Raw genomic sequence first — 26,922 nt, forward strand, 5'->3', positions numbered from 1 at the left:
ATTTTTAACCTGGTGCAGTGGGACTCATTTACCATCTGGTAGAGCTCTAGACTTAATGCATCATCTTTATCTGACCCTTACACTGTACTGCAGGGATAAGGCCAGGAATTCTGTTAAAAAGAAGATAAACTCTTTTTGCTGCATCACCTCCGGAAAACTAATGATAAAGCCTGCTTAGTCCATTATTTGCTGTCAAGGAAGAGGTGACTCCTTCCTCATGCTGTTAGTTCATAGAAGTTATAAGAGGTTTTGCTAAGGCCATTATTCAATTACCAGATCTAACTATCTGATCTGACTACAAGCGAGCCAAATCCAAAAGCAACATGCCAGGGAAGTAGAAGAATAAGGCACAATACTTCAGCCAGATAGGCTTCCAGACTCTGTGTTTTCTCTTTAGGGATTTCCTGAACCTGATGTGATTGATCTAGTTAGTAACTGTTAACAGGTCTCTCTTCTAAACGCTTGTTCAGTCTCTCTTGAGAATTTTCTGCAGCTAAAAAACCCTCAAGTAGTCAGCATTGTGGTCTGTAGGGCTCGCCTAGAACACAGCTTCTCTTAGCATCACTGATGGCTCCTTATTCTTGACTATCTGAAGAGACAGTGAAGAGTTTTTCCTATCCATGCCATCAGGCCTGTCTTTGCACCAGAGTGGAGAATCATAACCCTTTATCCTCTTGTACGGTGACCACTGTCCCCTCATGCAAAGGATGTGTCAGGAACACATTGCTTAGCCATGAAAATCCATGTGTTTCTCACCTTGAAACTTCATCAGCAGGCTAGTGGATTCCTAAATGAACTCACTGCCTTCACCCCGGTTTTTCTTCTCTCAGAACTCCAAAAAACAAAGAACAGTGTTTTGTTACTCCCTGTTCTTGTGTCTGGTTTGAAAAGGAGCACTTTAAAAGGCCAGTTGGGTAAAAGTCTTGGCAGCACTCAGATTGCAGCCTTGCCTAAAGTGAATCACCACCTTTTGAATCATAGCCTTCACTTCCTTCATTGCCTGAATTTCTTAATGTTTCACCTCACATTGGTTTAGGTCTGTGGGCAGGACAATGTCACCAAAGCAGAAATATCATCCCAGAGATGAATCTGAGGACTGCAGAGACAAGTCTAGGCAGGAGTGCTGGGGATTGGGCTAGAGGGGAGAAGTGGAGAAAGCCCCCTGCAGATGGGGGTACTTTGAGCAGAGCAGAAGCAGAGAGCAGAATCTTCTGAGGAAAGGTCGGGACAGTTTGTTTGGAAACTACTAATGATTTTTAGAAGTTAATTTTCCAAAGTGGGCTGGACTCCTGCAAGGGACCCCTCTTGGGTAAGTGTGGCTTGCAAGGGCTGAAATAGATTTGAGTCAGTGTATTGGAAACCAGAGAGTCAAATTCTAACTGATACCAGAGCCTGTCAAGAACTTACTCAGTACAACTCTCCCTACCAGAGATCTCCAAAATGCTGATAAGGTGTAGGATGTTGTAGGGCAGCTGCACTGTCTCAGCATTAGACTTCCTTTTCTTGTCTATTTATAGAAGTTGGCCTTCTTGCCAGGGCCTGCCTTGTCATGAGTTCTGTGGGATTTCATCGTCTTTTCATCTTTCAAATGAAATGGAGTGTCCTAGACAATACTGGATCTTAGCACTGCATTATCTTCCCCTTCTGGGTACTTTTTCTGTTTCATTCTTTTTCAGTGTAATAAACCCCAGAGCCCTGTCCTGGTGCCTTCCTTCCCCTGTTCTTCAAAACTGCCTTGAAAACCCCTGTCTAGGCTGTCACATGCTCATCACTGGTTTTCCCCAAAGGTCCCAGGTTTGCTGGTAAAACAAGTCCTTAGAGTTGTTGTCCTGAGACTACTTTTCATGAGAGAGCTCTTTTCTACTCTTGTGTAACACTCCTGCAGCTTTTCCTCTCCCACAGGTTTCAAACTTCTTGTCTCTTCTGGACTTCCTCATTCTCCACTAATGTAGGATATGACCTGTCACAGGAGCATGGTGCATGCTTCCTGGAGAAACAGAATTTCTCTCTCTAAATTTCTTAATAAGAGGCCTTGCAACAATTCTCTTTGCACTTATCAAAGGAGGAAGTAAGAGCGTGACCTGATTTTTTAAAAAAGGGGCCAATATGAAAACCATGGGACACGAGGTCCTACCTGCTTCTGTTGATTCTTAAGGTAGGGTGTCTCTTCGGTTATAAAGATGAGTTGCACTGTAAAAAAAAAAATAAAATTAAAGTGTACTTTAATCCATTATTTTTTACAGTCTCCATATTAAACAGGTATCTGTGTGACCCTTCTCTATCACTGTGATCTGGTTTTGTTGTATTTAGCTATAAGAAGAGATATAGGCTATACAATATTAAGCTCTTTCAGAACAGTACATCAAGTTCTCTAAACTTGTGGAGCATTATATGAACTGTCCAGTGTAATAGAAAAGTGAGGTTTTTTTAATAATGCTGTAACATTTCTCTAGGTAATTCAAACCATACACAGCACTCTTTATTAGACTGTGGAATTGTGGAAAATACTGTTCTTAAACATATTGGCTCATTTCTGTTATATTTCCTGTTATATTTCCTGTTATATTTCCTGTTATATGGCAGTTTTGTCACAGGACTATAGCGATATTATCTACTGCATGACTTCAAGGGCTTCATGAAAGCATAAGCATTTTAGAGAGCAGACACCTTTCTTGAAGAATAATCTTACAATATAGAAAATGGGCAAGGTTCTTTTTATTCTTCTAATTTTTAAACAGACTGATTTCTTGCTAATTTGAAATCAATGTTATCTGAAGCTTAGTTATTTCACTTAGACTTGGAAAAGACAAATTGCTTAACCATTCACAGTTCTGTATGTTTTAATGTTTGCTATATATTTTTGTGTAATTTTGACAAGTTCTCCATCAACTTGGGTAGCAGGTTACAGCTTGCATTCAACAGTTTGATATATTTGATTGACTTGTTTAATGCTGAGGTCTTTGGACCTTGAAAAATGTTTTCCACTAGCATGTTTTCCACCCTTCTGGAAGTACTGGAAGGTGAATTCTAAGAGCTGTCACCCATTAGTTTAAGCAGTTTCTTTGTTTAAAGTACAAAACCCTGGGCTTATTCTGCAAGGGAGACCTACTGGATCCCTGAAGGGTTTGGTTGTTATTTAGTGAGTTCAGAAACTGTTGAGATTCAATGCAATTCTTCTTTTAAAAGTTTTCTTTGTATTGTGGGTATGGTGATGGCAAAAGATAAAACGTATGTTTTATCTTTACATTCTTTGTTTTATCTCTGTATCTCCTTTCGTACTTGTAAACCAAGTGTCTGCCCCAGAGAGGACTGTGAGACTCACACTGGTGATTGTGGTTCCACTGCTGCTGACCTGGTATTCAGCATATGGTCTGTGGGTGATTAGGGAGGGGGTTATTCTATCACGGAACAAGAAGTCAGGGCGTCTACAGAAATTACCAGGAGCAGGCTTAAAGCAAGCAAAGGCCAGTTCTTTTTACACAGCACAGTTGGAATAAACTGAGACTGAGAGGCACAGGGCGTTACAGAGACCAGGGGTGCAAATAAGCCTAAAAAAGGAACTAAGAAAATTATAAAAAGGGTTTGAAATTCACAGATGTAAAACGAGCTTCCTGGCTCTTTCTGTCCCTGAAAAGCAAATTAGCAGATCTCACTACAATGTATTAGAAGAAGAGTAAATCTTGCCAGATTTTTGTACTCTTTCCCAAAATACCCATTACTGGCCACTGTCAGAAGAAGGAGCCTGGCTTTTTATAGGTTAGGTCTGATTTACTGTGGCTGTCCTTAAGTCACTGACCCCCAACATCTGAGAAGAAGGATGCCAGGATTCATGGCTGAGTGCACATTTTCTAGTGTCCAGAAAAAAGGAGAGAAAGTCATGTCCTCAGCCACACCACAACCTACTCTCACTTTGTTAATATGCAAGGTTAATCAGCATAAACACATCTGCTTGACCTAAACACACTCCCTAGACTAAGAACAGAAGTGCATTAAATCCTGTGATGGTATGAGAAGAGTGAAACAACATCAAATTACTCTTAATTCTGCTGTGTCCTTACTTGGTTAGCTCAGTGTCCTGGAGTAATTTTATGATGCTTGTATCTCCAATTGTCTGTTTGGTCTATGCTTACAAATATTCAGAGATAGCAAGAATAATTATGGCTTCCATTGTAGTCCAGTGCCAGGAATGTAATCCACAGTTTGTTCTTAATCCCATGACGATCCTCTCAAATGTTTCCAGTGCTTTTGGCAGGAATATTAAATTACAAAATCTAGGATGCCTGCCAGAAAGAGAAAATAGAAGGTTCACAATAAAAGCAGTGCCCCTGCTCTGTACTTCTGCAGGAACAAAATGGCCTGTCAATATGGACTATAACTTTCAAAATAAAACAAATTAAAAGGGCAATTTCTCCTAAGTGTTTTACAATAATCCATTCCAGTACTAAAATAAGCACTGTTTGCTGCCTGATGACAATTCAAGGAAGTAAGTAAAGGTGATTGAATTGTCAGTATATTGAGCCCTTCTTTTGAGCTAAAAGTACTTATCTGTCTCATTTCCAGCTCAAGCTGGGTCCTGAGCTCCCGAGCCTGACTTCTATTTTTTCTGTTGGTTGGAAGGAACTTGCAGAGTGCAGCAGGGTTGTTGCAGAATCACTCTGATACAACCAAGGGCAGAGTTCAAAGATAGCTTGTTTTGTTGAATTTATTGTAAAAAGATGTTTATACTTTTGTAAACTAAATCCTTGACTATACAAGGCTTCAAATTCCAAGAAGAGTTGGAGAATTGTAAGGTCTTTAATCTATGTCAAGCCTCTTTTGAGGCTTTGAGGCACAAATTACATGGAACTCAATACTTGCTTTATTTGTCAAGGTGAATTCCCATTTATCTCTCATTTGAGAGTTTTTGGCCATTTTTTATAAAGTTGTTATACTAGGGTACTGGCATGGATATAAGCTCCCCACTAGAGAAAAGGAAAAAATATAAACTCTAGTTAGTTGATACTAGAAAATTTTCATCTTACAATCAGACATGTTGATTTTGACACGTTTTTCTTCTTTTGAAGACAGTGGAACAGCCCAGAGAAGATGTGGATACCTCATTCCCAGCTTTGAGCAACCTGGTCTAGTGGAAGGTGTCCCTGCCCATGGCAGGGATTTTGGAACTAGATGACTTTTAAGGTCCCTTCCAACCCAAACTATTCTATGATTTTGTGATTCTCTCTGTCCCACATGGCTGCTTTCTTTCTCACAAAATCCTTCTGAAGAGTCTGACATTCTTATCCCTTCTAGGCAATTCTCCAGTTGTTTCTGCAAGAGACAAAACCACCAATGATTTATTTAGTAATACATTTGGGGTTTACTACTCTATTTGTATTCTCTTCCTCTGACTTTAGTCAAGAATTGTCCATAAGATCAGCTAGAAGTTAATTTAGAAATTCCAGGTGTACCTTACCCAAAATACACATCTTACAGAATACCAGAGATGTATAGATATCACTTTATTGGCTATTATTTTAAAATAAGAGGAGTATGAGCTTCAATCTCCAGAATTTTCACAGTGCATACCCCATTCATGTCCATTGATGTAAACAAAATGTGATGTAGTTACATTAAGCTGGTACCAGTGGTTTTTTGCCACAATGTTTAGCACCAATGCTAAGAAGTCTTCATGGATGGTGCTGTACTTTGCTGGTGCCTCCCATTACAGAAATATACTAACTCAGGCATGAATGTCAGAAAATCAGTCTTACTTTCTGTCAAAAATGGAGTGGCTGAAAAACACTTTTGTCATTCATTTCAGACAGTTGCACTTTTTTTGTGGTGGCAGGAAAGGGTGGAGAGGAAGAAGTGTTAACCTCAGAGTTGCTTTCATGCTTATCTTTCTTGCGTTTTCTTGGTCTGAGGGATATGGATGTCTGCAGTTGGGGCTCACCTGCAGCTGCATATCTTACCTTACAAGGTAAACCCATATAAGCTGTCGAATTTGCACCAGATATGTTCAAAGCCACATCCTGTATGGTTGCATAATTGCAACCATAAATGACAATTAGGACACATTTTACACTCGGTGCTCAAGTTTTGCCAAACATAACCATGAGACAGCATATACCTTGCTATTTTTATGCTTTTTTTACAGCTCTGTTCAGATGAAAGACTTTGAAAGAATGCTGAAGCTAGAAGGAAGGTGACAGACCAAACAGGTGGAGGAGCAATGCACACACTCTCTCTCTTGTGAAAAAGGTAGATATGAGGTTCTGGAAAACTTTGTAGGCACAAAGCTTGTCAAGCCCACAACACATTTTTCAGAGGAAGCCAGGCATGTATTCAAGAAAATGTTGCTGGAAACATTAAAGTTACTCAAAAACCAGCAGCGCTGCTTTCTAAATACAAGTTTCTCTTCCTTTTGTATTATAAATCACTAGTTCCTTTCATCAAAGGAAACCATAAGATATATTTTTCTTGTAAACCATATATCTAGTGAATTTTTTTTTCCTTTTGAAGATCAACTTGACCTTTTGTTAAAACAATACCACAGGGTAACTCATTAGTGTTAGAAGAAGGGGCAAGGCAGGAGCACTGAGAGAGAAGCCGACTGAGGTTTCTGACTTGTTATTGTCAAAAATTTATGTGGCCTGGTGACAGCATATGCAGCTAATTTGACACAGCAGTTATTTTGCTCTGTAAACTTTGTTTTCAAAACCTTGAATGCTTAAATCAGACTATATGAAAGCAAGTTGTATACATCTACTGAAAAAAGACACCTTTCAAAGGCTCTCTGGCAAGTCATGTAAAGCCCAGTTCTTCAGCTGCCATGGGTGCTGAGCACCTGTGAGGGAGCATGGACTGCAAAACAGCCATTTCATGTGCCTGTGCTGCAAACAGTGTTACATTGTATTGGCATTGTAATGTGAGGGACTAAAATGCATAAATAGCTGAGTGCATGGGATATCTGAGGCTAAACCTACTGAATAATTAGATCCGTGGTAATCAGAAGCAAAATATCCAGCAATTGAATAAGAAATGCTGGCCTCTTTTCTGGGTATAGACAAAAAATAAAACAAAATTAACTGGAAAACAATCTCAGATAGGCTTGGATTCCTAAATGAAAGAAAGAAAAAGAAAAAAAAATCAACAACTGAATTCAAAGCCTTCAGTAGGTTTCAGATTTAGCATGGCAGGATCCAGGGAGAGTGGAGCCCAAGCCTTTTTTTTGCAAGGTTTGTTGATGTACATTATAGCCCTTGAGAAACTGTGATAATCACCTATTTTCCCATTAAGAAGTGACTCTGTCATGATACTCTCTGCTTCTTACATTATGTTGTGCAGGTTTGGTAAAAAGCCTTCACTCCCCAACTCTTAGCATATGGTTGCACTGCTTAGTGCTGGCATGAAAATAAACAGCAGCAGTTTGGGACTCATGCTGCTTTTCTGATTTGTTTGTTGCGTTTTTCACATTTGCTGTTGTTTCATTATAACCACCTGGACAGTATATGAGGTGCTTTAGCTGAGAAGAAATTGGTCATTCTTATTTTTTTTCTTAGTGTTCTTAAGGCATGTTGGTCCAATCATATTAACTATAAATACTGAGCAGTGATTAATGAACCCTTTGCAGAATGTGAGTTCTGCTTCATATTACATTCTGATGAGTACAAAGACAACTACTAAAATTTTCAGAATGTTTGCTAATGCTGCAAGCTTCAATGTCTAGGACATTTCCTAGGCCCTGTTAAAACAGCTTGGATTCATGTTGTCTGACCACACATCTTAAAAAAACTATTGCCAACCAAAAACACTGGCCATAGGATCTTAGAATGTCTTCACTTCTTAAGTCTCATATTGAAAGATGCTGATGACCTGCAGCCCTGGTCTGCTGAGAGCTACTTCCCCTTGGGTCTTCTGAGAACTGGCAGAACGCGTTGCCAGCTGAATATCCAAAAATGACTCTTTGAGTCATTCAGCATTAAGACCCTGGGGACTGAGCCAGGCTTCCTGTTCTGCATTTATGCAGTGTATAATATTACATGGGTCTGGATCCAGTGTCTTATGAGCTATGCAATACACTAGATATTAATAGCAGTCATAAGTAAGGAATATGGCTTGGCTTCTGATTTCATCATTTTCAAACCTTGCAGGGCTGAATGTAAAAATCCAGAGTCTCTAGACCTCAGCCTTCATTATTTGAGCAACAGGCCATCCATTGCAGTAGTTATTAGTTCTAGACACAGCACTTCTCCATAAAGTAAAATAAAAACAATGAGATGGAAAGAAAATATTTGATGCGGTGTCAGTTGTTTTGTTTGCTCAAATGGCAATTACAATTCTGCCCTGTACAATTGGAAATGAGGCTTCTTACTGCCAGATCCAATGCAAACATGCTTGAAGGTTCAATCTTTTCCACACAATTTTCTTAAAATGAGATTGCCTGTAAAATTTATACTTGGGCACTGAGATTATCAGCAGAGTTTAAGGAGTGGTTAGGAGATGCAACATTGCCCAAGCTGTCCATTCAAAGATCACTCAAAGTCATAAGATTTATTTAAAATACATAATAAGTTAGGGTTCTTCTCTATTTGCCATCTTGCCTGGGGTGTCAGATTTTTCAGCTTTAGATCTTTAGCAAGGCTTATGAAAGACTACTTTTATCAAGGCAGCTGAAGGTTATGTGTTATCATGTGATTGCATGAGTTAGTCTTCAGACAGGAGCAGATATTAACACTATTTAGCAATGTGGAGTATCATTATTGTCCTTTTAAATTGCTTTTCAGCACCAGTGAAAGATGGTATTTCTAATAATTCTTCCTAAGAATATGAATGGACCCTCTTGTTGCTGTAATCTCAAGGAATGATGATGAGTGTTCTCTATAGCCATAGGGAGATCACATTTTGCGGGATGTAGGGATAAAGCACTTCTTGGAGCAGCATGTGTGTAAGTGAATGAATGCTTCCTTTAGGAAACATCCAGGTTTCTTTGCAGGGCCACATGTGTCAAAGCAGGGCTTGCAAAATACCAGCCATGATTCAGGCACTCTCATGACTCCGAAAGATTAAAAGTGAATGTTGCTGAGAACCATAAGGCACTACACTGTGTGACCATGCTCTTTTTAATCTACTCTTGGATGGCTCTTCCTCTGTGATCGGCAACATTCATGACAATAAAAATGGAGTGAGTTTTTACTGAGTGAATTGGTTCCAAAATCTCCTTGGTGGGCTTGCTGTAGCCTAAAAGCCACACATACCTAAATGGTAAAATGCAAAACCTCTGTCAGCATTTCCTCTCCACTGAGCCTTGCAGAGGGAACTGGCAGGCAGCACATGTGGACCTCCCAGCAGGTCTACAACCATCCATGCCAATGGCCACATACTCCAAAGCACCTGAGTTCAGGGTCAGGCCTTGGCCCTGTGTGAGCCTTACTTATATAGGAGTACCCTTACTGCATCTGTGCTTTGTTTCCATTCTCCAGTATTCAGGTTAAACCAAATCAGAAGATACTAAATTAATTAAACCAATATACCTTGTTTCTCCATATAGAAGTTAAAGTTGTAGGCATACATCGCTATTTTATCATTGTCCAAAAGCTAAAACATACATTTGTACATCAGAAGGTGGCACACGATGCATTTATATTTATATTCACCTGAAATAACAGTGGAGACAGCAATTCCAGACAGAACTTGGGATGAGCCTCTTTTGTTCAACTATGATCTTTTCTATAAACTTTAACTACTGTAGACAGCCCAAGTTAAACTGGCCTGATGGCTGTATTAACCCTTCCTGGGTTTGGAGTTTGGGTGTGGGGTTTTGGGGTGGGGTTTTTTTTTTTTTGAAGGGTATGTTAAAGAATCCAAATTGCTTTCATTCCTTATGAACAAAAGGAAAGCAACAGCAATTGGAAAAACTGCTAACAAGACAGAGAAGGCTTTAAGGATGGGCAAAAGTTGAAATTAGGGTTATATCAGACAAAATTTTCCTTAGCCCTCAGCAAGGCAAGGATTAGAATGCAAGATGTTCCGGCCACTTTTCAGTTTATTTATGCCTACAGAACATGTACGGGCAAGCAAAGAAAGGGAGGGCCGGTTGTTTTATTCTTGAGCCTGTGTGGCAATTTCGTAACCAGTCTGCGGCTGTGTCTGCAAGTGTTCAGATACAGAGGGCTCAGTTCTCTCTTTTGCAGGTGTAAGCCTGCAAATGTGTATGCTCCAAGACATTCCCTAATCTTGGCCCATGCATTGCTGTGTAACATTAGATCATATAAGAAATCTGCAGTGATGTGGGGACGTTACGGGCTAAGGAGCCCATGTGGCATAATGTTCTCTGAAATAGTGAGCACCAGGTGGCCACGATGTTTCTAATGCTAGCAGAAAGCAGCCTGTATCCCCGGTAACGTTGTCAGAAGTGAAAAGTGAATTGTATAGGTCTGCAAATTGAACTGACAGTTCCAGCCCTAGTAATCATTTAGGTGATGTGTTTACTATTTTTGTAGTCGTTCACTTAGTATTACTGAAGAAATTCTGGAGTATCTTACTGCTTGCTTCTCTTAATTCAGTCTTACTCTTCTAATACATCTTCAGTTCATGCACATTTTCCTCCTATCACAGTTTTCTTCCTTTGCTGTGCCTCTTTCCAGCTCTGTGTTTTTCCTTGAGCCCACCTCTGTTCCTTCTGCTCTTTGTACTCTCCTACCAGATCAGGTATGTCATTAGTGTATACTAACCCAGGTTTTTTGGTATGTACTGCATGCATATGGCCATAGCATAATATATGGCAATATGTGAAACCATATGGTGTGATAGAGGAACTGTGATCATGTATTTATTGTTGTTGCATGTGTGTTTATTATAACACCATGAGATCTCAAGTAGCAAACTACTTTAACCCAGACATGTTAAACTCACCTAGCTGTCCTTCTTCTAGCTCGGCCATTATGCAGTTTTTATTGATGCAGACAGACTGGAAAGTGCCTAGATCAGAAAGAAATATCATTAAATATTAAATTAAATTTTCACCAGCAGTCTGGCTGACATACTGCAGCAAGGCATAATCCCAACCAATGAAATGACAAAAGAGCACTGCTTTGCCAAGCAGTGTTAGGCTTTAAGTATAACAGCTTTTATGCCGTGTCTCTCTTTTCATTCCACCTTGTGATCTTTTTTCAGGTGATCACCACCTGGACTCTAATTAGAAAAGTCTTCTGAGGCAATTGTTTTGTCTGCATTTTTCCAGGAATAAGCCTATGACATGGCCCTTCTTAAATAATGTAGGATTGAGAAACCAAGAGGAAGATGATCAAGACAGTTGCATCAGTTTGACTCAATCAATTTATTTTAATCAAGGCACATACTGCTTGTGGGTATTTTTCTTAAGTCATCAACAGTTAAAGCTGGTTTAGTCAATTATCTGTGATTAATTGAATTTCAAATTGTCAGTCTACTTTAGCTAACCAAGTCAGAATAAACAGTTTGAGTGGGCAGACACAAAACTTGGCCAGCTGTTCTCTTGTATGGACCATGAGGATCATTGTTGAGATTCTAAAGGTAAATAAATGCATAAAGAAGTAGTCTTGTCCCATTTAGGCCTTGAGGAAAGTTACATTGATCAAAATGGAAAGAATGCCAGCAAAATCAACAATGGATTAGGACAATTGTGCAAAACCAGATATTTTCAGTCATTGGCTTTGGGAACAGCTATCTACCTAATTTTTTTTTTTTTCTTTTCCACCCCCACCCCCCAATCCTCCTTCCAGCAAGAACTGTTTACATAGGGGTGCAGCAACCCAAACTTTCTGCTCACTGACTCCTGGAAGAGCTGGTCTATAGAAGACTTCTTATTTTGTTCCCCTTTGTAAAGCCAAACTTTCAGTCCAAATCAGAGTAAGTGTTTTAGTGGCTTTCAGGAGGCTTTCAGTGTTTTAGATCAGGCTCACAGATTCTGTACCAGACAACAAAAGCATTTTCAGAAGTCTTTAGGGTATTTTTCTCTTTTGTATTGATGGGCTTTTTTGGAGGGCAGATCCTGGGATCAGTGGAGTCTCTTTCCAAGTGGCTGAAGAGTTGGGCAGAAATCAGGGATGTGGGTGAAAGGAAGACTGAAGAACGAGATAAGCCTTTTGTGCACATATTATTCTTTTCATAGGAAGGGGAAAAAAAAAGAGGGTAAGATACTTGAGGAGAAAAGCTCAAGTATGGGAATGAGCATACTTTAGTGCAGAACAGAAAGGAGGGAACTTGGCAAGAAAATATGAAAGAGAACATGAACATGAAAGAGAACTATTTTCTGTATGGATGCCTTTTCAGTAGGCATTCACACAGAAAATAGTTGCCCAAGATAAGAGGCAGATTGCAGCTCATGTATGGGTAAATACAGAAATCACAAATTTAGACAAATTGGTGCATAGTGAGAGTAGTTCTTCAATTGTGAAGCAGCTAGATTAGCTTTACTAGATTTCTCTGTTCATTTTTTCTTCAACTGCTAAGAAATTTGCATCATTCCAGCTGTACCTTAACCAAGATATCTAATTTAAAACCCAAAATGGCCATAATGAAGAGAGGAGAGGGAATACTGAGTGTATGTGTGTGGTTCCTTTAAGTGTGTGTGTGACTGTGTCCCATGACTGTGTCTTGTGGTTTTATTACAGAGAGCTAAAGCACGACCCAGTAGATGAGACAGATCAAGCAGAGCTTAAGGCTTTTCCAGATAACACTTTCTTAAAGGTGGCCACTTCCTGGGTAGAAACCTTCAGAAACTCCACTTCATGGGTGAATGTAAATACCCAGGACTATTGAGTTTTGCCTCTGTTAGTTCCTTTAAACTTTGGCTGTTCAGTAGAGTGGATCAGCCACCTGCTGCAGACATTCCTGGGAGATCCAAGCTCAAACAGAAATACCTGGGTTGTGAAGCTGTGCTGGCCAACCAGTGCACCAAGAGAGATGCAAACTATCTGCCTTTCTTTTCTTTATTTTTTATTTTCTTGTCGAGGTCCTCCTTTCTTGAGGTGTGTGTGGGGACACCTGTCAAGAAGCACTCTAAAAGCTGCTGATGTTCTGGAGATGGTGTTTATGGGCTCTCACTGTTGGTACTTGCAGCCAGCTGGGTCAAAGGGCACAGACCACTTGTTTTCGGAAGGTGTTTTCATTTGTAGGGATCATAAGTGCAACTTCACACTCATTGAGTTCCTCAAACCCTGAAAACTTGGACTGGTTTTGTCCAAGCTATTTACATTAACAGTGTTTTCAGCGATTTCCTTCTCAGGACTTTCGGGAGTGTAACAAACACTTGGTAGGTCACCCTAGCAATGCTTTTCTACAAATGTTTGGCAGCTCTTGAAAATCTGAGTCACGTCCTTTGTTTTTCCCAAGTTTCACTGGTGAACTCCTTCTTAGTACTTGGCACCTCCCCACTCCACCAGTACCTATGCCTACCTGCACACCACAAAACATTTCTCACACTATCCTAAGTGAACGCTCTCTGCAAATGTTACAGTATCCTAAGAAGTCAAGGTCTATTTTTGAGCAAAACTCTAACTAAATACTGAGCTTGCTTCCCTTGGTGCTTTGAAAGTTTGTTGTTAATATTTTTTTTTAGCAATTACATTCATATAAGTCAACTAAAAGGAATTTGGAAACAAGATGCTGCAAATTCACCTGTAAGTTTTTCTACAAAATTGCTGCAATTAATCATGAGTAATTCTGCAAGTAATTACAAGTTAGCAAATTTACAGAATCAAGATCTTCTTGAAGGCAACAGAAGAATAGGACAAACAGAAAAACTTATCAAACATATTTCATTAGTCTAAAACAGTGTTATTAGTTCTGATAATTAGGTTCAAGTCTTCTGCTGTTAACATAATAAATTTTGGCAGACTTGTTATTGACAATTGATCATATTGTGTTTTGTAACAAAACATGTAGGAAGATAAACCATTAGATGCAGCTGAGTCTCGTGGCATACAAGTGAGTAAAGGAAAAATGTACTGTATGTATGAATTAGTTTGGGGTTTGTTTTGTTTTGTCATTTTAACACTGCTGGACCATGATCATTTAATCCCCACAGTTGATAAAGCACACTCAATCCAGGTAAGTGTGAGCCTCACCATCCTGCATAGGTGAAACCTGCAAAGAAACCTGTACCAATTTTGTCAAAAAAGCAGCTTCTTTAGCTGAAAGAAAGAACCAATAATGATAAAAATTGCTTTATAAACTAGACTGGGGAAGAAAAGTCCAGTGGTGGTTTATTTATCTTTACATTGGTAATTGCAATATCTGTTCCTTTTCTGCAGGCATAACTATCAAACATGCTGAACAAATAAGTGTTTTCTTACTCCAAAGTGGGGCATCTTTCATCCTTCATTTTTTTGCTTTGCAAGAAAAAAAAAGGTTTCTTAAAGTTCATAGTATAGAATTTAAACACATATGTGGGTGTAGAATTGTTTTAGACCAATACCAGGATGGTCAAGCCTGCAATATGTTTGTTTGCTCGGTATTTATATCAGCTTGGCCATCTCTTTATTGCCTCTGAGGACTGTAGATATACTTTATCTTAAAGATGCTGGTACAGTAATTCCTCTGATTACATCTCTGTTGAATTCCAGTTTATGGTGTTTGAGTTTAAGAAATTCTTTCCCAGTCAAAAGTATGGGTTAGTTGTTGTTTTACATTTTTTCCCCTCCTGTTGTTTAGGAAAAGCTGGTTTTGCTCAGTCTAATTAGCTCAATAGCCAAACATTCAATCTCCAACATTATCAGTAAAACTCAGCCCTAAAAAAGTGCTAAAGTAATAAGGTAAAACCAGCTGTACCAGTGGTCATACTGGATAAAGTTTTGCAAATCTCCACATGATTTTCTCACTGTAGTTTTAATGATTTTTTCCTTTAAATATCTTCAGTTCCTGTGGCAAATGTTTTTGGAAATGCATATTTTTAAAATCAAATTTTAAATTAATAAGAGGCTTTTCCTCTTCAGACTTGCCACTGCAGTATCTGCAGACAATTATTAATTACCTCTTTTTCTAACATGTATTTGCCTGTCTATCTTTCCAAAGACAATTCTGATGCTTCCCAAACCAGAGGCAGAAAGAGAGAACAGTCAATTCCTGTCACAGATGACTTTGAAAAATCAACATTTCTGTTTTAATTCCACACTGCATTGAAAGATAATTGCTAAGCTCTTCACAGAACAGCCATCTGAAAAATATTGGCTTGCTGATTTCAACAAATTAGGACTGGGGAAGATAAGGAAATGGGGTCTTCCAATTTCAAAAGCCTCTGGGTTTGCCATAGAAGCTGGGGCTTGTTTGTTCCTTCCCTTTCAGCCCATGCAGTGGGATGGCAGGAGAGGGAGGGGAGCGTCTGAGATTCCTTGATTTCTAGACTGTTGGGGGCAAGGAATCTGAAAATCCTGGACACTCCTTCCCTGGAGGGCTGCCAGGATCTGTTGGGTTCCTAATATTCCTTACTTTGAAAGAAAACAAAATCTGCTAAAGAGGCTGACTGCAGGCCAAGACACTGGAAGCACTCCCCAAAGTCTCTCTGTTGAACTTACGAGAAGTTAATGAGTTAATCAGCAGGAGTTCAAGCAGGATCCCAAGGGAAAAGTGCCCCTTGGCTTTGATTTAAAATGCATTTGTTAGAAGTTAACTAACAACTACAACAGTAGGTGAGAGAAAGCAAGCAGTCTGCATTAACAGTAGCTGAACATCCCAGGGGGCACTGGCAGCAGTGACTGGCTGCAGAGTCAGATGCAGCTAATACCAGTTTTCTTACGGAAATTCTGCCTCTTGGTGCCTCACAGTGACATCACATCTGTACCAGCTTAAAACTAAACTGATCCCCTTCCTCAGTTTTTCAGCTACGGCTTGTCCTGATCTTCTTATTCCTAAGCTCTGAAATGCTTTCACAGTCAGCTGACAGTTGTCCACAGAAGACACAGATCTGAATCATGATGTGTCTGAACTGAACTGCAGTGTTGGCCCAAACCCTCTTTTCCCAGACACTTTGGAAAAAGTAGATAGAAGTTACTGTCAAAAAGCAGGTAATGTTTGTTGAAAAAATTGACTAAAACTGTGGTTTCAAAAAAACCAAACCAACCCCTTTTCAACAATTTTGGGGGTTTTCTTACATCACCCTTTTTTTTCCCCTTCATATAGCCTTGTCTTCTTCCTCTGTCTTTTCCTACTTATCTTGAAGACCTGAAAAATCAAGATGTATGTCATCATTTATGTGGGAGCAGTTTGCTGTCTTGGTTCAAGACATGACTGAGCAGGCGTTTTGAAGAGGCCAAACAAACCACCTTTTCTCTTAGTAAAAAGCAAAAAGTTTCCACTTAGAATGACACATGACATCATTCATTTTCATTCACTTTGCAGAAGTTTCTTAACACTAAAAGACATTTTGATAAATCTTAAGATAATCTAAAATAATCAGACACATTCTAGTAACAAGTGATAGTTAATTCAGTTAATTTTAGTAATCATCCACTTTGCAGGAATTTTAGATGGAAGAAAACCTGTTCAGAAAGCAGGCTGTGTTACCTACCATGCTGAAACACTGTTCACAAGCTGTGGATAAACACTGGATAAACAGAAGAAGAAGAACAGCCTGTTGGAGTAGAAAACTGGGAACACGGGAAAGAGTAAAGGCAAAAAAGCTCAGCATGGACAAAGTAAAATCTTATGAGTCCTCTTCTTTCTTAAAATAAATCATTAATCCTTGATATGACTTCTGCAAAGACCACCTCTGCTTCTGTCAAAAAATGAAAAGCATGTAACTTCTGCAACTGTTAGCATCCTGTGCTACTTGACTCTCCTGCAAAGGTCACAGGGGTCTTCTCTCCAATAAAGTGGGCCTTTTGACTTGCAGTGTAAATAATTCAGATTCTGCTCTCAAGTTTCTCTGTCATTATCTCTGTTATGCTCTGTTGTAAATCATTGATTGTGATTTCTTGCCAGCAACAATGGCACAATATTAGTGGGTTAATTGTCATGTTCATGACCCTTCAACATGAGAGTTATGAGAGCATATCTCATATCTACTTATGAGATGTGGTCTTTATTGTTGACTTAAAATCAAACTTTCTGTTGCCTAAAGGTTCACTTTTATAAAGCATTCTCTGGTTTGTCAATTCAGCTCTAAGTATATATTTAAGAAAATCTTACTGGCAACACTCCACCAAAGTTGTCTTTGTTTGCTGTGAGGCTAATTCCCAGAAGCTCCTACCAAGCACAGTAATGGGAAATCCTTAATAGAGCTATTAATTCAGGTGGAATTATTTTGAAATAACTATCACATATGTACATTAGAATTGATTTAAATAGAGACTTCTGATTTTCCCAAATATCGTGCTACCCAAGTTGGTCTAGCTCATGGGACAACTGCATAAACTGGCAAAGTGAATGTGTTTGTCACAGGTAATTTAATTGTGTAATTATCTTTTCCTTCTTCCTAAAAGCCTGCAGGGCAAGAGTCTGCTCTGGTTCAGAGCAGATTCATAAGAAAGTGAAAAGAACACTGAACTTCCCAATTACTAAAATAGAAAAGAAGAAAAGAAACAAAATTAACAAACCCCAAAAGAATCTTCAGAAGGAAAAAAAGTGCTTATTAAAATAGACAATGAGGTAGTTTCTGCTTTTATCTGTGGATAATAGAAGGGCAGTGCCTGCTTTTCACTGCTTCTGTTGCAATGACAGCTGGGCTTCACTTGTACGTGCTGGAGATAAGACACATCCGCATGGTCATACCAAGTTCAACAACCAGCTCAAAAGCACAAGTAATGATGCAAATATCTGCTGTGTCAGGGAGAGGGTAATATAACAGAAAGCTGCTTAATTCTGGTTATATTTTTGTAAGAGAAGGTGTGAGTTTGCACCCTTTTATCAGCTGGGTTACTATGAGCACTGTCCAGTTCCAAAAAGCTTCTTTTTTTGTGTGTATTTTTAAGTATTCTGACTTAGCCCTTCCATGTTTTTAAGGGAAGAAGGGGAAAGGTGAAATGCATTTGGCTTCAAATGATGCCAATTTTATTGGATGAACTCCACCCTAATGAGGCACGGCCATGCAACTTTGCACAGTGAGTTTGTGGTTCAAAAATGTCCATAAAACATCTTCATACCCCACCAATTTATATTGTTCCAAGGGTCTTTTCAAAGTGCTTTACAACAAACTTGAGGGTTGTAGGAAAATGTCCAAGAACCAAAGGATAATGTGCCACAGCAGAAGGGCAGAAAGCATGGCAAAGGTACCAACAAGTCTGCAGGTTTCTTCTGCTATGGCAAGGAATTTGTTAAATTCACAGTCAGTTTGTATCCCTTTGTTCTCCTGCCAGCCTTGTTTAGCTGCTCTCACAAGACAGACTGTCCATGCTTGGTGTAACCCTTCCCTGTATCTTCTCCAGAACTGCTTTCTTCCCTAGTGTGTTCTGGGGGAAGCACCACAGAGAGTTTCATACACTTACATTGCTGCTTCCCTGCCTCTTCTAGGGAAATACTAGCTAAGGCATGTTCTCATTTTCTGCGAGTGGTTGAAGATTTATTTCCTGTTTACTTCAATCATCTTTTGCATGGTCCAGCTCATTTGACTTTTATATGTCTCTCTCTACTCAAAAGCTGTCTTTGTTGACCAGGATTGTTTACTAGTTCTGACTCCCTAGAACCTCTCTGAAGTGGTGGTTTTTTTGTGTTGTTGTTTTTTTTTTTTTTTTTTTTTTTTTTTTTTTTTTTTTTTTGTGTGTGTGTGTGTGTGGTTTTTTTTTTTTTTTTGTTTTGTTTTGTTTTTGGTTTTTTTTTTTTTTTTTTTTTTTTTTTTTTTCCCCCCGTTTATTCAGGTTAAAAGTGCTTCCCAATAAGATTTTTTTCTTCTGGAAATACATACATTGGGATAGTTCTTGTATCTTTGATCTAGATCTATTCCAATCTTCCTCCACAGTCAAGTCTTCCAGCTCTTCAGTCCAGGTGAATTTGCTGGTGAGTTTCCTTAATCTGACAGCTTGCCCTTTGCTTGTGTTTGTTATTTTGTCCATGGAAATGGAAACAGTTGCTGAGTACTCAGCCCAATGCAGTTTTCTATGACCAGTTCTTTTTAAGTGTCTTTACTACTTACTAATTTGAGGTTGTCTCTTTTTGTCTCAGTGACTACTAAGGAGGAATCTGGCAGCTATCATACACATCTAGCTGGGCCAAAGTTTATTATTAGAAGCATTTGTTTCCCAAATAGTATCTGGGAAGTTAAAATTGGCCATGGCACAATTCCCAGTAGTGTTTCTATAATAACATTTCAGTGACAGACCTTTTCCTGCACCATTATATTTTTGCTGCAGACAAGAAAGGCCAGGTTTCAATGATGTGTCCAAATCAAAACCAGTCAATCCCTAAAAAAAACAGAGGCTGTGAGCAGGTGGCTTAGGCTGCTGGAAGTGGAGCTTCCTGTTTCCATACAATGGGGAACTTTATGATGAATTAAATGATGATGAGTTAATTGACATGGCTTTTAATAAATTGCAAAGATCAGTTGATGTCTTCCACTTGCATGATGAAATGGCTAAACATTGAAATAGAAGGAATATTGTACTAAGATTCCACATGGCTTGGATGTTGGTCTATTGAACATATCCACATGGGTCAGGTCTAGCTTCCATTTGGAACAGGAGCAGAGCAGTAAAAAAGAAAAGTCTGATCCATGAACTGTTGTTCTCCTGAATTACAGAGACTAAGCCAGCCTTCTCTGCCATAGGATTGCTCTGTTCAGCTTGGAGTGCCATGAAGGGAGGATTCTTTCTCCTGTGCCACCAGCCCAGTTTTGTGTGGGTCCTTACTGATTCTCCCAAACTGTGGCAAGTGACCATTTGCTCACTAGCCACGGGCATTACCTGGCAGGAGTTGTAAGTGGGTGTGTCAGTCAGGGAAAGAAATGCAGCGAACATTCTCCCACGCTTTGCCTACATCTAAGAATTTGAGTGCAACTTGAACTCTTAAAAGTAAGAAACACGCAAAGCACTCTTCTCTAGCACGTGTCTGTGTCTCATTGAAATTAGAATTCTGTTCACATATGACAAGGCTTCTAGCACTTTGTCATAACATTTCTGACTTACAGAGGCTCGCTTATCTAACTTCTCCCTTTCCTTCTCCCTGGAATCTAATCATAACTATCTGTATTGCTTTTATATCCCTGTTTTGTGTACTGGCTTGCTATATCATATTTTCAAGTAAAGGCCAGTCTGAAGAGTACCTGCCAGAAAAACTGTGCACCTGTTTCCAGATCTTTGGCAGCAAACCAGTTAAGAAATCCAGGCCAGTTAACACTGGCCAAAGAAGTGGGCCAAAAGTTTGAAGTGGAAAGGTTATACATCTGAGAGCTGCAGTAGCTGCCTGAGCACTTGCAATAATGATTTGGCTATAGAGGTGAAGCCAGCAGGACACAGGACAAAAACTTGGGGGTCTGAAGGCTGGAATCAGAGGCTGTGCTGTGGGGAGCCAGCAGGAAAACCAGGGAGGTCTTTTTCATAAAAATGCACAGAGAAAGAAACTGGGCATTAAGCTGTGCTTTAAATGGCAAAGGCGTCTTGCATGCAGGCCTCTTCTTGGAAAGGAGACAAGAAGAGAGTGGGTCCTGGCATGGTACTGTAGGACTGACAGAGCTATCATAAAAGGGCAAGGATTTTGTCTTCCAGAAGCAGCTTATGTCAGTCATCTGAGCACACAGACCAAGTGGGTAGGGACCCAGAGCCACAGGATCAAGGACTTGTTGTTCTCTCTGAGCTCAGTGCTCTCCTGCATTTGCCCCTGGGGCTGTGACCTAGAAGCATTCTGCAAGTAAATCTCCCTCTGGCCTGCAACCTCCACCAGCTGGTTATCTCTCCCATGCACCCCTTCACGTCTCTCCTCTTCCCAGATATCACAGCTGACATCCTCTGGGAGCAGCAGTCCACTGCACGCCTGCAAGCTACAGGGAGGAGACTGCTGTGTCCCAGGCAGATGGGTAGGACAACTGGATCTTGAGAGATTTGTCTCCTGCCAGGGGAGGAAGCAGCAGCTCTTGCCTACTTTGCTGCTTTCAGTGCCATGAAGCTTCAGTTTGGGTTACCCATGGACAGGCACAGAGGTGGAGTCACTCAGTAAACCGACATCCATTGGGAAGATAAAGGGACAAGTGGAGAACTTGAGTTCTATATGACACTGTAATTAAATGGAAACAAGAGAACGACTGGTGGGGTGAAACCTGTAGGAGCCACAGTGGACGGCAGGGAGAAGGAACTCTGCAGACCTGAGATATTCTAGAAACAGGTGGTTTTATTGCAAGGGTCATGGGTAAAGAGGGCTTTGCCTTCAGCCACCAGCCTTGGCTGAAGGGAAGCCCCAAAGAGAGAGGAAGAGAGAGAGGGGGTATGAGGTAAGGGAGACAGCAGGGGTAAGGGAGGTAAAAGAGCTAAGAGAGCTTAGAGGGGTAAGAGCAGTGAGAGCATGAGGACCTTATTACAATCCATTATATCTCCTTTTGTGTGGAATATTCTAATTTACAGTGACCAACCGGCGCGGGATACAAAACCTACAAACTTTGCATGCAGCCTATGAGAACTACTATATTACCATATCATCCTATATTCTAAACTCTAAAGACTACTTTTCTTATCTACTTTTTCCCTGATACCTTGGCAGGGTGGAGGGGGGTTACAGCCTTGGGTTCTTTTGTTTTCTATCACTCAACCTATCTCCAGCTAATCACTGTCTTCCTGCCTGCCATGATCACATCTCAAAGCTGGCCTTCATTTCTACTTCACTGACAGGTTTTACATCTCCAGTATTTCTTGCCAGGCAATCATACCCGCAAAGCCCTTCCTGTCCTATTTTTCCCAACAGATACCTGAGGTTTAATGTTGCTCTTGAATTGGTGAAAACCACAAGCCGCTAAGGACACATTTTCTGTAATTTTTCAAACCCTTTTTCCTTTTCCTTTCCACTGTTTCTGTTTGCAATGCTCTTTAAGTGGGTGTGCTTTGACCTATTTCTTCCTCTGCATATGCCTAATGAAGCAGAAGAATACCTAGTGCCTATTAGACAATGTATTTCTTTATGGGTTTGTAGATGCTCACATATAAACACATGCATTAAAGGCTTCACTTTGGTTGGCAAACAGCACTTCCTAATGTGCTCATGACCTCAGATTGCATTTTACTCGAGTAAAAAACAAGGGAGGCTATCTCAGCCTACTTGGGTTACCTCCACGACATTTCCTGCCAACATGTTGTTTGCTGGTGTCCTGTCTCCCAGATTGAGTAGAGGAGCACTGCACAGCCCAGGGCAGGAGAAAGCACTCTGCAATTCCCAGAAAAGGCAGACACTGAGGACTGAGAAAGCACTCACAGCCTAATGTAGCTCTTTGGTTGACCAGGTCTTGAAAAAGTGACCTCAAACCAGGTGGGGGTTGCACGCTGTGAGCTCATGACAAACACTGTGGGTTCTGGTGAGATGTGCTACAACCACTAACCAGACTTTTTAAAGCTCGTGGGACAGGCTTCAGCAAGTTGTCTCCTGGCAAAGAGTCTCTGGAAGAAATATCATGCAACCACAGATTGATGACTAAAGCTATGTAAGGACTGGTGCTTACTACAACTGGAACTGTAAGTGCAGCGAAGAGCACCTGGGGGCAGCCCCGAGCACCTAGGCAAGAGAACTGAGAGAACCTGTACAAAAGAGTTGTGCTGAGACAGGTTTTGGAGCTCAATAGCAACGATTTGGACATGTGTTTGGGACTCAGGGCAGTTCTCATGGTGTGACATAAAGATTAGGATCACATTGTGATGGTAGACAGTGAAGCTAGAAGATGGATGGAGAAGGGATCCCAGAATCACAGAATATTCTGAGTTGGAAGGGACTCACAAGGATGTTGTGACAGTCTGTATTTCTATAGATGCATTAATCTCCTAAAATAATTATGAAGGGTGACAGTTTTGTTGTATTTTAGTTTTAAGGCCAGAAGTGTATGATAGATATGGTGCATTGCCTACACACAGCTTGATTAGTCATCTTTTTATTGGGTTGATGGGGAAATCACTTCTGTGATGCTGCAACTTTCCATTCTCTTCATTCCTTCTTCTCTCCAGTTTTGATTTTCCCATGTTCAACAGTTTTTTCCTTCCATTTCCTGTATTTTTCCTCTTTATTTTCCCCTGATTTTGCAAGCTGGGATAAAGCTAATAACATTTTCTTAGTTTAGTAACAGCTCAGGAGGCACATGGTTTCTCTTAGAACTAAAATACGACTATATTTTATTCAGATTTAATTTAGTTATTGCTTTACATTTAAAGCTTTATGGGGTTTTATGTTTGGTTTGGGGAGAGGTTAGTGTCTCAGGAGTGTTGATTTTCAAAGAGCAAAACTGTTAACTTTTTGGTCACATGCATTGTATTTGCTTGCAGGAGCATTCATTTGACTTCCTGCTAGTCATCCATTTCAAAAGCATTTTGAAAGATTCTTATTGTTGTCAAATAATTTTTTGCAATAGACTATATCTCAATGATGCCTTATATTTTCCTTGTACTTTGTGCCCAAAAATTCACTGGGTTACAGATTAGTTACTAATTTTTTGCTTGTGCAGATTATTTCGAAAACAGCTAGGAACTAAACTTTTTTTTGCACTACATTAATTATTCAAATTGCCATTTGAATCCTTGAATTTAGCTCAACATATTTAGAGGACAACAAACACCAGCTTTCATTCTATTGCTGGTGTGGGACAGCTACAATTGCCAGAAGAAACCAAAGTGAAATTACATTACTGCAGGTTAGATTATTACATTACTTGACCAGTATAGTGCAGTTTACTCCAGATAAAGGTGTGTGCAGCTACCTTAGATGTAATTCTTTGTATTTCTTACACACACTGCCTTTGATGAATTCTATCTCCTGTGGACTTTGGGCTGCAATTGTCAGCACCTAGATCTTCCTAGAGTTAGATGCCATGTGCAGGATTCCAAAAAAATTGTTAAACACTTAACTTGCAGTCAGCTGTAAAATCAAATGACTTCTAAGTTGCCGCATGGCACCACCACAGGAATGAACATTTCCTGTGTCTAGCTCACTTCAGAGGGGCACCAGTAGCTTGAGCTGGCCTCTGAGCTGTGGCTCAGTCCTGCCCACAGCACGTTTGTGTTCTTCCTCCTGTGCCTTCAGCCTGCCCAGAGATCCCTGCTGGTCTGGTATCCATACCCATCTTAGCCAGTGTGAAATAAGCTCATGCCCATGAACTCATGCACAAAAAGTGCAGCTGCAGCACACATCCTGTCTGGAACAGGGGCAGGAACAGCATCCATTTCCTCAAGGTTTCCTACACTCCTCTGTGGTGAATAGTCCCAACATCTTGTTCTGCAAAAATCTGGCACATCCTGAAACTCTATCCTGTATCCTAAACAAAGACAAGACCTTGCAAAATAAAGCAAGGCCAGAACAAAATAATACTGGACTACGTAATTTAAGAATGTCCTGAAACACATGAGCAGGGGGACTGACATGAAGTCACAAAATCAGTTTTCCAATAAATCCTAATTCTGACTCCTTTGTTGTGCAACCTTAATGATTTTTTTTTAATTGGTTGTGTGCCTATAATACCTAGGTGAACCAAAGGGTAAGGACTGAAAAGCTGACAGCTAATGGGAAAGAGATATAGCAGAGTTAAATAAAGTAACTTTAGAAGGCACATAATTTAGCCATGTACTTGGAAGAAGCTTGGTTTTGTAAAGGGCAGGATGTGAAGGGTGAAGACCTGAGGAATCTCTTGGGAGGGGGGGTACCAAAGTACTAAGGTATTTTCAGCTCAAGGGAAGACAAATTACAGAGGACTGAACTTTGGTTCCCAGCCCAGAACACACTGAAAGTCATCTCGGCAGGCTAAAGACTGGAATAGTCCCTGGAGAACAGACAAAACTTCCCAGCTTTCAATCTGTTATTTTTATTACGTGTACACATCGGCTGTAGAGAACTGCTGCTGAGAACAGAATCCACCTCTAGTCATTCCCAGTGACAGCCATCAAAAACCAGGAGCTGCTTGTCCAATCAAGGAAGCATCTTGTTCTGATACAATGCTAAAAACATACTGTGAGGTCACTGAAGCATCATACAGAAAATTTAAGATTGGAAGTGGTCAGGATCATAGAGCTAGAAACAGGAGAGTACCATTAAATTATTAACAATTCCTCAGATTTCTTCTAGCATCTAGAATGATACATTCCTCTGGGCAAAATACAGCATCGATGAAGCACAGGATTGCAAACAAACTCATTTTTTTCATCCTCTTTATCAGAGGCAGAAAAATTTAATAACTTTCTTTAGAAATAGCAAAGTCCAGCCCCAAAGGGTTGGGTGCTGAGGCAGGGAGAGATTTTCCAGGAGCCCAGTGACTCCCGCCTGCGTTGGCTGGTGCTTAATTTTGCTCCTGGCAGCAGCTCCTCAGGGGGCAGCTCTTCTCCTGCCGGCTTTCCCTGGGCTTTCATGGCAGGGGGCAAACGTACTTGGGGAGGGAGAATCCTGCCCCTGCAGGATCGCAACCCTCCTCGACACACACACAGGGCGAGATTAGTTTCCTAATGGGATGGTAATTCCTGGCGGCTGGGGGTGGTTGGCTGTTCCCAGTTTTGCGGGTCTCTCACCTCCTGTCGGGGCGGGGGAGCGGCTCCTGCCGCTGGCCCCAGGAGGGGGAGGAGGAGAGGGAGGAAGAGCAGCGTCTGCGGCTCCACAGAGGAGTTGCTCAGAAAAGACAGGTTCCCTTCCGAGGGGAAGAGGTAGCACCGCTGTATCTCTCTCTTCACGTGTCTCCTACCCCTGGCGGGCTTTGGTATAAATGGAGGAGGAATTTCAGTGAGCTCACGCTGAATAGAATTTCTGACTAAATACATAACGTGCTTCCTTCTCCGCTTTCTCTCGCAGACGGGGCTGAGCTGAGCGAGCTCTGCTCTGGAAACCTGCCGTGAGCAGCACCGCGGGGGACTGCGCTGGACCTCCCCAACAGCCCGGGCGGCTCCGGGCAGAACCCACGAGTTCCGTCCTCTCCTCTGGGACGACTGAAAGATAAAATAAGCTGCTCTGTTAACAGCCGGTAAGTGAACAGCCCTGCCTAGCTCTGTAAAGCCTTGCACAGGCTAAGCGGATCCTGCGGATGGTGCGCTGGGAGTGCTCGCTCCCGGGTCTGCGGCGTTGTCGGGAGACGTTCCACGGTTCCCCAGGAGGGATCTCGGGGGGCTTCTCCAGCCTTGGCCGTTCCATCCTCTTCTTGCTTCAGCTCCCGTCGCTTCAGACGGGAAAGCTGCTGGGTTTAACCCCGTGTGGAGTTTGTATGCAATGCTTCCAATTCTGAAATTTCCTTCATGTGAACGCTGATGGGAGCAGCTGCAATAACCTTGTTATTGCATGTAAATTACCGCTCGTTCAAAGGCTGTTTCACTGCATCAGCGTGTTTGTTAGGCGGTGAAAGCATTCAAGGAATTAAACTGAATTTCCAGAGGGATGGAGCCTGCCTCTACAAGCCTCCTTTGAAGAGAGCACAGTTTTAATCGGTTTTGAGAGCTGGTGAGATGAGACGTCCCAGACTTTTCCCAGAGATTCCTGGGAATTTCACGGGGGAAAAAAAAAATAAATAATAAATTCTTAACGCGGCGGTGTAGCTGTGAGCCGGCTCCCGGCGGGGATGAGCCCGACAGGAGGCGAAGCGCCGGCGCCCCCCGCTTTCCCGGCGGCGCTTGGATGCGCCTGATGCCGGGGGAGAGAGAGGCCGGGCTGGGGCTCCGCATGCGGGGCCGGCTGTCGCCCCCGGCGGGCGGCGGGCGCCTCCGCACACAGGTAGGCGGCTCCGGGCTGGCGTGGGGAGTGCTGTGACGGAGGGAAGGGACCGCTCCCGGTGGGCGCCGGGCGGGGGGAGCCCGCCTTGTCCCGCTGGCAGGGCAGGGCGGGGCG

General features: G+C 41.2%; 1 protein-coding gene across 5 annotated transcripts in view; it reads left to right on the forward strand.

Annotated features, from left to right (window-relative positions):
• Window positions 1-25,679: 25,679 nt before the first annotated feature.
• Window positions 25,680-26,922, forward strand: part of ST3GAL6 (ST3 beta-galactoside alpha-2,3-sialyltransferase 6) — a 40,212-nt gene continuing 38,969 nt past the window's right edge. For 2 of the 5 annotated variants that reach the window (XM_083855927.1, XM_083855926.1), the window contains exon 1: window positions 25,686-26,068. The gene's annotated coding sequence lies outside the window, so the exon portion shown is untranslated. Of the gene's footprint in view, window positions 26,069-26,090; window positions 26,809-26,922 lie in introns of those variants that run through there. The other 3 variants (XM_083855929.1, XM_083855928.1, XM_083855931.1) reach the window with 3 other exon arrangements.

The sequence above is a fragment of the Zosterops lateralis genome (assembly GCF_965231275.1).
Source record: "Zosterops lateralis genome assembly, chromosome: 2".
Classification (NCBI taxonomy): Eukaryota; Metazoa; Chordata; class Aves; order Passeriformes; family Zosteropidae; genus Zosterops; species Zosterops lateralis.